We start from the raw sequence: 12,286 nt of genomic DNA, 5'->3' as shown, positions 1-12,286 counted from the left end.
AGGATTTTGGGTATATGCTCACAAAATACCCAGTGTGTTTTTTAGGCTACCAGATCCGGGATTTGAACTGCGGAATCAGCCATCTGGGTTAAATCGTCTTTACTACTAGGCCACCTGATCGCCCTTAAAATTTTATTTTTGTGGGAACCAGCAGTTAGCATAATGGCTATGTCTCTGGACTCCCACGTAGTCGACCGCGGTTCGTGTCCCAGAACCGGTGGCTTAAAACTCACGCCAGGCACGTGTGCGTGCATGCCCATGATCCCGAGAGGAGAATGGAGGAGAAGGGACTGCGGCGTGACCATCCCCTCTGGGGGGTGATTTCTCGCTTTCTATCTCTCTGTCTGTCTGGCGAGCGCACGCGCCCTATAGCAAAAACCTCTCAAAAAAAAAATATTTTTGTAATAGCTCCTGATTGGACTCTGAAACTCTTCATTTGTATGTCTGTGGCTGAAACTGACATTGTATTAGTTTTCACATTTCCAACCACAGAAAAAGATGCAGTTTTTGTCAAATACATTCATTCGTTCTTCAAAGAATCCTATGATCCTATCTTTGGTTTCATATGTGGAAATCTGGGTTGGTTTGAACCCCTGCTTTTCCTCTTTAGCTCTTGCCAGGGTTAGTAATAGACAACTAAGAATTTTATAAAATTTGCTCACTGTGAAGCCAAATAGAGGAGGTGTTAGTGGCTTCACTGACATTTCTTAAATAATTTCTCCTGTCTCTGCTAACAGTCCACATGGGGCTCTCCTAGGGGTGCTTGGCTAAGTTTAAATGACAGGTTATTATATGCATGGCTTAGAAATAAATGGTTTAGATAACCTCAAACTCCATTTCTATCTTTCCTGGATTCTGGGAGGAAAAATACCACATTTTCTCTACATGGAAGGGTTAAGGAAAAGCAATTCTTAAGAATTTTGCTTTTCACAAAGATCCACCTTCAGTTATTCTGACTGTCCTTTTACATTGAATTAAGAGTAGGAGTGACAATATTGATTTTGAAAGAGAATTGCCATTTAGTAAGCTTTCAGGGATGGGTGACATGAATGGTTAGCCAATCCAAGCATTTAGACTTGAAGTGCTTAATGCTTTTATCTCAACTAGAAAGCTTAGATCCATTTTCTAGAAACAGAAAACATTTTGCTACAGAAGAATAGGAATAAAGAAAATTAGAACAAGAACTATTAATTAGTATTATTACAGAAACTTTCTAGAAGAAACATCAAATAATGCATGTTAAAAAAGGAAAAGAAGCCAAAATAAGGTGCAAGACTCCAAAGAATTTATTAACTTGGGAATTAATGTCAGCAAAGAAATCATTTAAACTACAGATGCATATGAGTAAGCAACACTAAAAATCCTAGATAGATGCTGTGTGGTTAAAAAAATTGTAAAATTAATAGTATTTTCATCATATATTGTTAACCCTATAAGAAATTGTTTATTCAGCCAATGTTCACTTAGATACAAGATACAATTCACTGAAATAACCAACAATCTTGCATGTATATATTTTAAACTCATAATGAGTTGGAAAATGCATAAAGCAAAATAAAAAATACATAAAAATGACCATAATATTTAATCTCTGTACAGAAATAAGAAATTTTAGAATAGTATTATTCTCTATTTAATTACTTATTTATTTTTTGGTAAAAATCTACCCTGGCTGAATAAACCAATTTCTTCTGGGGTTAACAATATATGATGAAAATACAACAATGGCATAGAGGTTGGCAGAGAAATAAATTGACTTACGCAATTTCTTCTGGGGTTAACAATATGTGATGAAAATACAATAATGGCATATAGGTTGGCAGAGAAATAAATTGACTTACGGAATTCTAAGATTCTTGCACTGTCTGGGAAAATGATAAAAGTACCAACTGATGTTAGAGCTGCTAAATCAACAATTGCAACCTAATATAATTAATAAAAGAATAGGAAAGGAAATAACATAAAAAGAAACAGAAAGAAAGGTAAAAAAACTAAAATTACGTAGTAAGATGGCTGACTTATATCCCAAACATATTGGCAATTACATTAAATGTAAACGAATTGAATGTTTAAATTGACAAGTAAAGATTATAAGAATAAATTTACAAAAAATAGATATGTTATTTCTTTAAGAAACATTGTAATGCAAGGGCTCCAAAGGTTGACAGAAAATATATACACTATGCAAATATTGACCAAATGAAAGCTGCTGTAATTACACTAATATCAGTTAAAGTAGATATTAAGGCAACCAGAAACATGGAACATGTAAAAATATTTTTTTTTAAAAAAAGGTTCAATTCACAAGAGAAATAAATCAACTCTAAATTGTTCATACCTAATATTACAGCCTCAAACTCTACACATTAAAAAAGACATAACTATACAGAGAAATCAACCATCTTAGTGAGACCTTTTAAATTCTCTCTCATATCACTAGGGAAAAATTCAATAAGAATGTTTAAGATGTAAAGAACCCAGTTAGTAGAACAGACCTAATGACCATACATAGAACACTGAATCTAATAACTGCAGAATATGGGCTCTTTTCAAGAGCACACACATTTATAATACTTAATCATATTCTTAGACACAGAACAAGTCCCACAGATGTGGAAAAACTGAAATTGTACAGTCTATGTTCTCTGAACACTGTGGAAAAAAAAAACCCAAAAATGACAGGTAACTCACTGAGGAAGTTGACAAAATATTTAAATAGGCATTTTGCAGAGGAAAAAATCCAAATAGTCAACAACAAATATGAAAAAGCAACTTAATCTGATTACTATTTTGAGAAATGCAAATTTACTTCATGTATCAGATTGGCTAAATTTTTTAAAAAGTTGGTTAATTAGATATTGATGCAACATATAAAGTTCCTGCTTTTTATCCACTGAATAAATCTGTGTTTTAGTTGGAGAATTTAATCCATTAAACATTCAATGTTATTAACGACAAATGAGGACTTATCCCTGTCGTTTTTTTCTAGTTGTTGTGTGTTCTTTCCTATTTTTCTCCCTTTAGTTTTCCTGGTATAGTGTTTCCTTAGATATTTCCTGAAGAACTGGTCTAGTTTTGATGAATTCTTGAAGATTTTGTTTATCAGGGAATGATTTAGTTCTCCTTCTCATTTGAAGTATAATTTTGTTGGATATACTATTCTTGGCTGAAAATGTTTTTTTTTTAGAGTTTTAAATATGTCTTTCCATTTCTTTTTCTTCTGCATTGTTTTCAGTTGAGAGATTTGATAATGGAGTAAACTTTGTAAGTAACTTGGCATTTTTCTCTTGCCTTTTTTTAGAATATTGTCTTTGTCTTTGATTTTTACCAATTTGGCTATGATGTGCCTCGAGAACATCTTCTTATGTTAAATCTATTTGGCGTTCTTTGTATTTTTTGAATTTGGAAATCTGTATGACTCTCTAAATTTGCAAAGTTTTCAGCAAATGTGTCATGAAATATATTTTCTTTACCTTTATCCACTTCTTTGTCTTCTGGAATACCTATTTTGAGAATATTTGTCTGTTCAATGGTGTCTAGGATTTTCCATAGGGGTCCTCTTGATAATATTTTCAAAGGAGGTTTTGATTTCCTGCACAGTATTTTTAGAAATTCTATTACATTCTTTATTTCAGGGTCTTTCTTTCTTTATGGAGTTCCTTCTTCAAGTCATGGAAGAATTTTCTCATCTCCTGGAACTGGTTGATGTTTGCTCTTGAATCTCATTGAATTTTGTTATGATGATGAATATTTTGAATTCTTTTTCTGACATTTCTGTGATGTCTTGTGTTTTACCTGTCATTGGTAAGGAGTTATTGTATTTCTTTGTGGGGGAGGTTTTTTTTTTTTTTTTCTTCTCATATTTCTTGGGACTCTGCTTTGAATTTCAGGCATCTGGTGTGTACACTCACTTCTTCCTACTTCTTTGAAGAAGATTCTCTTTACCCGTGTGCTTGTGTGCTTCCCTATGGCATGAGTTAGCTTTTTACTACTTCCCCTCTTCTAGTGTGGTTAAGAGTATGGCATTCACAATAGGAGTTTGGGGTTCAGGTTTTCAGAGGGGAGTTTCTCTGCTAGGGTAAGGGAGTTGGTGTGGGGAAAGAATTCCAGAGCTTCAATGTCTTCAGGTATTTGCTTTCTTTATACCCAAACCTCTCTGGTCCTAAAAGTGGCTAGTGGCTGAGCTTCTTACTCTGGGTCTGCAGAAACCAGGTGGTGGTCTTCAAGGCCAGGGTAGCTGTTTCTCCCCCACTCCAGGCTGGGCAGGAGGCTTTGGTGATCAGCTTAGGCCAAGCAGCTTTGTTCCCCCTTTGTTCCTGGATGAGAGGGGACACTGGTTTGAGTACAGCTCTGGGCAGCCTCCTACCTTCTTTCACTGGATCCGCAGAAACCAGGTAGTGGACTTTAAGACCAGGGAAGCCCCTCTTCTCATACTCCAGGGTGGGGGTGGTGGTTGGGCTTTGGTGATCAACTCAGGCTGAATGGCCTCTGCTTCCCTTTTCTCCTTGTTACTCTGAAAATGGTCTAAAATGTTAATAGTGGTTATCTCTGGGTGGTAGGACTATGGATGGCCTTTACTTTCTGCTTTCTTCTCTACATTTCTTGTGTATTCCATGTATTTTATAACAAGTATATATTAACTTTAGTCCATTAGAGCTGCTAGGGATTGGGGCAGCAGAAGAGTGCAGAACTGAAGCTGATGACTCCCACCCAGGTGGCTGAGTTATGCTGGGGGATCTGCCTGTCCAGGAGCAGCACTGGAAGCTGGTAACATACTTCCACGAATATGTGTGGCAACTATCCACCTCAGTGGCAACTATCCTGCTGTGGTCACATACTCTTGCACTGGGAGGGGGCCATGGGCTCAGGGGCATCAGATGAGGCAGTGACAGAGTAGACAGGCACCATTCCTTGTCAGATAAGCTGCGTTCACACCTCTCCCACACCAGCTCTCAACAGGCCACCTGGAAGTCATGCTGTTGTGTCTCCAGCTCTGGTGAACGGGATGCAAGGGTGCTAAAACAGACAGGCAGAGAAAACTCCCACTGCCCCAGGGCCCTTCACTGAGATGAATGGGTCTGGGAGTAGCAGCACTGCAGTGGAGAGAGGACAGAGAAAAGCAGTGCAAGATGGCAGGAGCCAGCAGCCAGACCCACAGTGGGACCTGGGGTATGGGATCACTGAGCTGTCCGTGATTCCACTGCAGGAGTCCTTGCACTGCCGATTTTTCTGACTTCGCTACACTGCTGTTCTGAGCATAATTTACACTTTGCAGTCATGGGCCCTACACCAACCACCAAAAATCAGTAATATTAAAGTTGAAATTGATAATTTATTAGTTGTGGTGGTATGTTTTGACATACTTTTTCAGAAAATAATAGATTACATATAGAATGCTATATGAAACAAATGAAAAGACAAATTATTTTCCAATACACATGGAATGTTTTTAAAATTTACATACAATAAAATTCATTCCTTTCTGTGTTGGACAAACACTTGCTAAAGTATACATACCAACATCATCAAAATAGAGAAAAGTCCGTTTACCCCAGAAAAATATCTTTATACTATACTTGATAGTCAAACATTTCTCCCAGGGACCAGCAGTTAGTGTAATGGCTATGTCACTGGACTCCCATGTAGTCCACCACGGTTTGCGTGCCGGACCCAGTGGCTTAAAACTCATGCCAGGCGTGTGCGTGCGTGCCCAAGATCCCGAGAGGAGAATGGAGGAGAAGAGACTGCGGCGTGGCTATCCTTCCTGGGGGGGGTGACTTCTCGCTTTCTGTCTCTCTGTCTCTCTTTATCTATCTTGCGAGTGCATGCACTCTATAGCAAAACCCCCTAAAAAACAACAATAACAACAACAAAAAACAAACAAAAAACCCCCACTTCTCCCAATGTTAATTTCTGCCAATCACTGAATGGTTCTCATCCTCCTAGTTTTGCCTTTTCTAGAAAGTAATATTAATGAAATTTTTCAGTACGTAGCTTATGGAGAAAGGGTTCTTTCTCTTAGTATAATGATTTTGAGAATCACTAATTTCTTAAGTGTATCAATAGTTCATTTCTTTTCATTTCTGAGTAATACTGTATTGTACTGAAATTCATTTATCCACTCCCCAGGTGAGGGGCATTTGCATTCTTTTCCCTTTCTGTTGCTACTGATAAAATTGTTTTAAAATTACCATAGAATTTGTATGAATACAGGGTTTTCATTTCATCTGGGTAAATGCCCAAGTGTAGGATTGCTCTGTGCTCTGTGTATGATAAGTGTTCGCCTTTATAAGGCACTGTTTTTAGGAGTGGTCTATCATTTGCATTCCAAGTCATGTATTGAAACTTTCTGTTGCCTTTTTTTCTTTTTAGATTTTTTTTCCCCATGGGCCATGTATGTTTGCCAGAGAGATACAGAGAGAAGGAAAGTGAGAAATCACCCCCTAGTGGAGTTGACCATGTCAGAATCCCTTTTCCTCTGTCCTCTTGGGATTCATGAGGGTTCTGTAGGTTTCTTTCTTTCTTTTTTTTTTTCTTTTTCTTTCCTTTCTCTTTCTTTCTATCTTTCTTTTTCTTTCTCCTTTTTCTTTCTTTTCTCCTTTCTTCTTTCTTTTTTTTTTTCCATTCTTCTTTCCTTTTTAATAGGTTTTTGCTTTAGGGTGCACGCACTTGCTGGAGAGAGAGAGAGAGAGAGAGAGAGCGAGAAAGTGAGAAATCACACTACCCCCAGGGGGGATAGCCACACTGCAGCCCCTTCTCCTTCATTCTCCTGTTGGGATTTTGGGCATACATGCACACATCCCTGATGTGAGCTTTAAGCTGCAAGTCCAGGATTTGAACCACAATCAGTCCTGTAGGAGTTCAGCAATGTAACCACTATGCCATCTGCTGGCCTCAGATTTCTTTTTTTGCTATGTTTGGTTGGTTTTGGAATGGAGGTAATACTAGCTTCATAAAATGAGTTAAAAAATGCACCTCCCATTTCTGCCCACATTTGTTTCTACAAGAGAGAGTTAGAGAGAGCTGATATTCTTTCTTTGTTAAATATATTGTTGAATTCATCAGTGAAACCATCTGAGCCTAGAAGTTTTTCTTTTTCTTTTTTTAATACTTCAAACAAAAATTCAATTTTCTAATAGATGCAGATATATATTATTTGCTACTGAGTGCAATTTGGTGGTTTTTTTTTCTTTCACTGAAGTTGGCTTTCATTTCACTATTGGAATCATGGGCGTAGAGTTGTTTGTACTATTCTCTTGTTATCCTGTTATTATCTGTGGAGTCTTTGGGTGTATCTCTTTTTTCATTCTTTTTTTGTTTACTTGTTTATTCATTTAGTCCAAAATATTTTTCAAGTTCCCATGAAAGTTCTTATTTGATCCATGAATTGTTTAATTTTCAAGTATTTAGGTAATTTACAGATGTCTTTCTGTTACTGATTAGAGAATGAATTTAACATTCTTTCAAATTTGTTAAGATATATTTTATCATCCGGGTGAAGGTTCCATGTGTTCTTGAACATCACATATATTCTGCTGTTTTGGGCAGAGTGTTCTACAAATGTTAGTTAGGTCAATTTGGTTGTTCAGACTTTCTTTGTCCTTGGTGATCTGTCTCCTTGCTCTGTCATATATTTTGCATGAAAATACTTTGAAATCTTCCCAGGAAATGTCATAAATTTTGCTTTCCAAAGTCTTATATTGTCATGAACTGAGAGGAGAAAAATAGTAAGTTATATTCATTCCGATATTTATCATTTTTTTTTCATGCTTTTCTCCCAGTTTCCCTCTGGCATAATTTCCTTTGACTTTTCTCAGACTTTAAGTTATTTTGGGTTTTCTGAGTTTCTCAAAATTGGTTTTTTAAATTTATGTTTATCAACAAATTTGGGGGATTTTTTGTTTGTTTGTTTATTTGCCGTAGAGGGGGCACCACCTTACACTTGGGGGATGTTTTTAATCAATTATGTTTTCAAATATTTTTCTGCACCAATCTCTTTCTTCTTTACTTTATAGATTCCTACTATACAAAAACTAGGTCTGTTAATTTATATTATCTATAGGCTCTAAGGATGCTAGTCATTTTATTTTGACTTTTTTTCTCCTTGTTATTTATACTGGATAATTTTTATTGATTTATTTTTAAGGTCATTGATGTTTTCTTTTGTTATTTTATTGAGCCTATATAGTGAATTGCAAAATTGCAGGTATTGTGTTTTTGTTTTAAAATGTCTATTCCATTTTTTTATCTAATAGTTTTTATTTCTCTGTTAAGAACTATTTGTTTAATTCATTTTTTAAGAGTGTTTACTTTTACCTCATAGAAGATGGTTGTAATAGCTACTTTAATATCTTTATTTTGGCATCTGGGTTATCTTGAATTTGACATTTGTTGGTTATTGTTTCTGTGGAAAGTTGGTCCAGCTTTCCTAGTTCTTTGTATGTTGAGAAATTTTAGATTTTATCTTCAAAATTTTTAATATGTTGTGAGACTTTCATCTAATTAAAATCCCAAGAAGGTTGAATTTTTTGTTTACCAGTAATCAACTCAGTTAGGGTGATACAAGTTTTATCTTATTTTTTGTGGTTGTGATTCCTATGTCAATTCAGGTTTGAAAACCTTTTGTGCTTTATCTTAGGTAGTCAGAGATTAGTATAAAAGTTTGGAGCTGGTTCATAGATCAATTCTTCAGATGTGTTCCATCTAGGCAGAGTTTGGAGTTGAACCTGGGAATTTCCTTCTTCAGTTCTCCCTTCTTAGAAGATCTAGAAAAGATAATCAGAATTTGTCTGGAACCATAAAAGACCCTGTTTTGCTAAAGCCATCCTGTGCAATAAGACTGGAGTTGATGGCATCTCACTTCCTGATCCCAAAATATATTACAAAGCTGTGATAATCAAAACAGCATGGTATTGGCACAAAAATAGACATGAAGACCAATGGAACAGAGTAGAGACTCCAGAAATAAACCCCCAAACATACAACCACCTCACCTTTGACAAAGGGTATCAGTCAATCCAGTGGGAAAAGGGAAACCTCTTTTGCAAATGGTGTTGGAAAAAGTGGGTATCCACCTGCAGAAAGATGAATCTGGGCCCCTATCTGTCACTATTAACAAAAAATCAACTCAAAGTGGATAAAAAAAATCTAAACATAAGACCGCAAACTATAAAACTACTGGTGGAAAACACTGGGGAAGCTCTAAGAGACATTAGGGTAGGCAAAGACTTCTTAAGGAAGACCCCCAAAGCACAGATAATTCCCAAAGTAGACAGGTGGGATTACAACAGATTAAGGAGTTTCTGCACAGCAAAAGGAAACTGTAATTAGTGTGAATCAACAACACTCAGAGTGGGAGAGAATTTTTGTTAACTGTACCTCAGATAAGGGACTGATAACCAGAATACACAGAAAACTCAAGCAGTTTACCCAGAAGAAAATGATTAACCCAATTAAAAGATGGGAAAATGAGCTCAATAAACAGCTCTCTAAGGAAGATGTAGGAACAGCCAAAATGCATATGAAAAAATGCTCAGCATCCCTCATTGTAAGGGAGATGCAGATCAAAACCACAATTAGATAATCACCTAAAACCAGTCAGAATGGCAAAGATTAAATAAAAACAAATAATGATAAGTGCTGGAGAGGATGTGGTAAAAGGGAACACTCCTACACTGTTGGTGGGAAAGTACTTTGGTCCAGCCACTGTGGAGAATGATACGGAGGTTCCTGAAAGACCTACAAATAGAATTACTATATGATCCAGCGATCCCACTCCTGGGTATCTACCCAAAGGACAGGAGAGCACCCACTAGGAAAAGTGCTTGCATATCTATATTCTTTGCAGCCTTATTCAGGATTGCTAAGACATCAGACCAACCCAAATGTCCACAAACAGCTGAATGGATTGAAAAATTGTGGCACGTATACTCCATGGAATATTATTAAAAGACATAAAAGACAAGGCCCTGGAATTTGATAGAAAGTGGACGAATATGGAATATTTATTGCTGAGTGAAGCAAGTCAGGCTATAAAAGAGAGACATTGCATGTCTCTACTTAACAAATACTGACTGTCAGCACTCTATAGCAGGGACTGAAAGACTGGAGGACAAAAAAGTATTAAAAATTATAATGGACACTAGAGACAAAGTGGAAAGAGGGTGTGGGAGGGGAAGATCGTAGGAAATTTGGGTGGAAAAATAGAGGTAAGACACTTGTGGGGCACAGATAAGGTTTATTATCTGTCGACGAGTATCTGTATAGTAGTCTCAACTGGGCTGGACTAAGGTGTATATCATGCTGGGTAAACTCTCTCCACAATCTAAATGATGTATAGTGATTTAATGTATGAATAATAAAAACATATGAATAAAAAAAGAATTTCCTCTCACACTCTCTGGCTCTCCTTTTCTTGGTAACTCTGGCCAGAAAGAAAGTATTCTGTCTCCCACACTGATGTATAGTTCTGGCCATTAGATACACCCTGGGGGAGAGGTAGTGAAAGAAAAGACATAAAATAAAAATAAGGATTCTTCCTATGCTGTTTACACACACAGGCTCATTTTTCTGGTTGGTCTATCCAGAAAGATGGGTTTTCTCTAGGGCTTTAGGGGCCGCCACACTTGCTGCAAGTTCTGCAGCTGGCCTTGGGGCAGAGGCAGAAAAATAAAATAGAGAAAATAAAAGAGGAAAAAAAGTTTGGAATTTTATTCCCGTCTCATAGATTCTGGTTTTCGGGGATCTCATTTCTCAGTTATCTTAGTCCTCTGGGGCAGAATAATGGGTTTTTCTCAGTTCTGCTGTCTGTGCCTGTTGCACAGCTCCATGATTTGGCCTATCCTTAAGTCAAAGCCAGACGATCTTAAAGGAAAAACATTCCCAGGACACTCACATTGATACACTGGTCTATTTCTGAGTTTTGACTTCTCAGTCTTCTTGCTATTATTTAGCATTCAGAACCTGCATGTATTATAATTGTTTTAGTATTTTGTACAGAATTTTTTATTGTAATCAGTGAGAGAGAAAGACTAGCAAGATTACTTCATCTTGACTGGCACCAGAAATTCATCCATAGAATATATGTTTAAGTACTTGAGAGTTAATAGCATGCAAATGATGTTTTCTAAAACAATATAAGAAATTAGAAATAATACCAAAACACCCCCCCAAGTATTTCACAGCTTAAAGAAGAAAATCATAAACTACTTATATTTGAAAATCAGTAGAAACACATTGATAAATGACAGAAAAAAATACAAGTACAGGAAAAATTTGGATCTTAAATGGCTACAAAAAACAGACTGAAAATTTATTAGTTAAATATTTAACTTAAGAATGTTTACCAGAACAAGCTGAGAAAATACTAAATGTTAAGATGGCAGAAAGGGGGACAAGCAGATGGCATAATGGTTATGTCACTGGACTCTTACATAGTCGAACACGGTTCGAGTCTTGGACATAGTGGCTTAAAACTCATGCTGAGTGTGTGTGCGTGTGTGCCCAAAATTCCAAAAAAAGAATGGAAGAAAAGGGATTACAATGTGATCATTTACTCAGGGAAAGATTTCTTGCTTTCTATCTCTGTTTTTTTCTGTCTCTCTGGCAAGTGCATGCATCCTATAGCAAAAATCTTTCAAAAAAACAAAAAAGCAGAAAGGAGTAATAATGATAACAAAGACAAATGAATCTGCTAACCTAAGCCACAATAGAATCAGCGTAGTAGAAAGTTTGTTCTTTGAAAGGATTAAAGATATACAAACCTCTAGCAACATTCATTAAGAAAAACCAGAGTGTATACTTGCATATTAAATTATTTAATATAACATTATTCACTTACAATGATTTACTATGAAACTTCAGATTTTGTTTGTGTGTGTGAGAGAGAAAGACAGGGAGAAAAAGTGAAAGATAGGTATTTTTGATAGGATCTCACCATGTTGCAATTCTCTTGCCTCTGTCTCCCATTTAGCTAGGACCACAGGTGTGCACCACTATGCCTGGCCTGTTTAGGTGGAGTTGGTAAATACACCCAGGCCTCCACAGTGTGGTGACTTCCCACTTCTGCCATGTGGCTGGATCAGGGACTATACATTTAATAGACAGTTTTCTCTTTTTTTTTTTTTTTTGAGAGGTTTTTGCTATAGGGCACATGCGCTCGCCAGACAGAGAGAGAGAGACATAGAGACAGAAAGCGAGAAATCATCCCCCAGAGGGGGATGGTCACGCTGCAATCCCTTCTCCTCCATTCTCCTCTCGGGATCTTGGGCACACATGCACATGCGCC

This window comes from Tupaia chinensis, unplaced genomic scaffold, assembly GCF_000334495.1.
Source record: "Tupaia chinensis unplaced genomic scaffold, TupChi_1.0 Scaffold000225_1, whole genome shotgun sequence".
NCBI classification, from domain to species: Eukaryota; Metazoa; Chordata; class Mammalia; order Scandentia; family Tupaiidae; genus Tupaia; species Tupaia belangeri.
The sequence above is the reverse complement of the archived record's forward strand: the minus strand, read 5'-3'. Positions refer to the sequence as shown.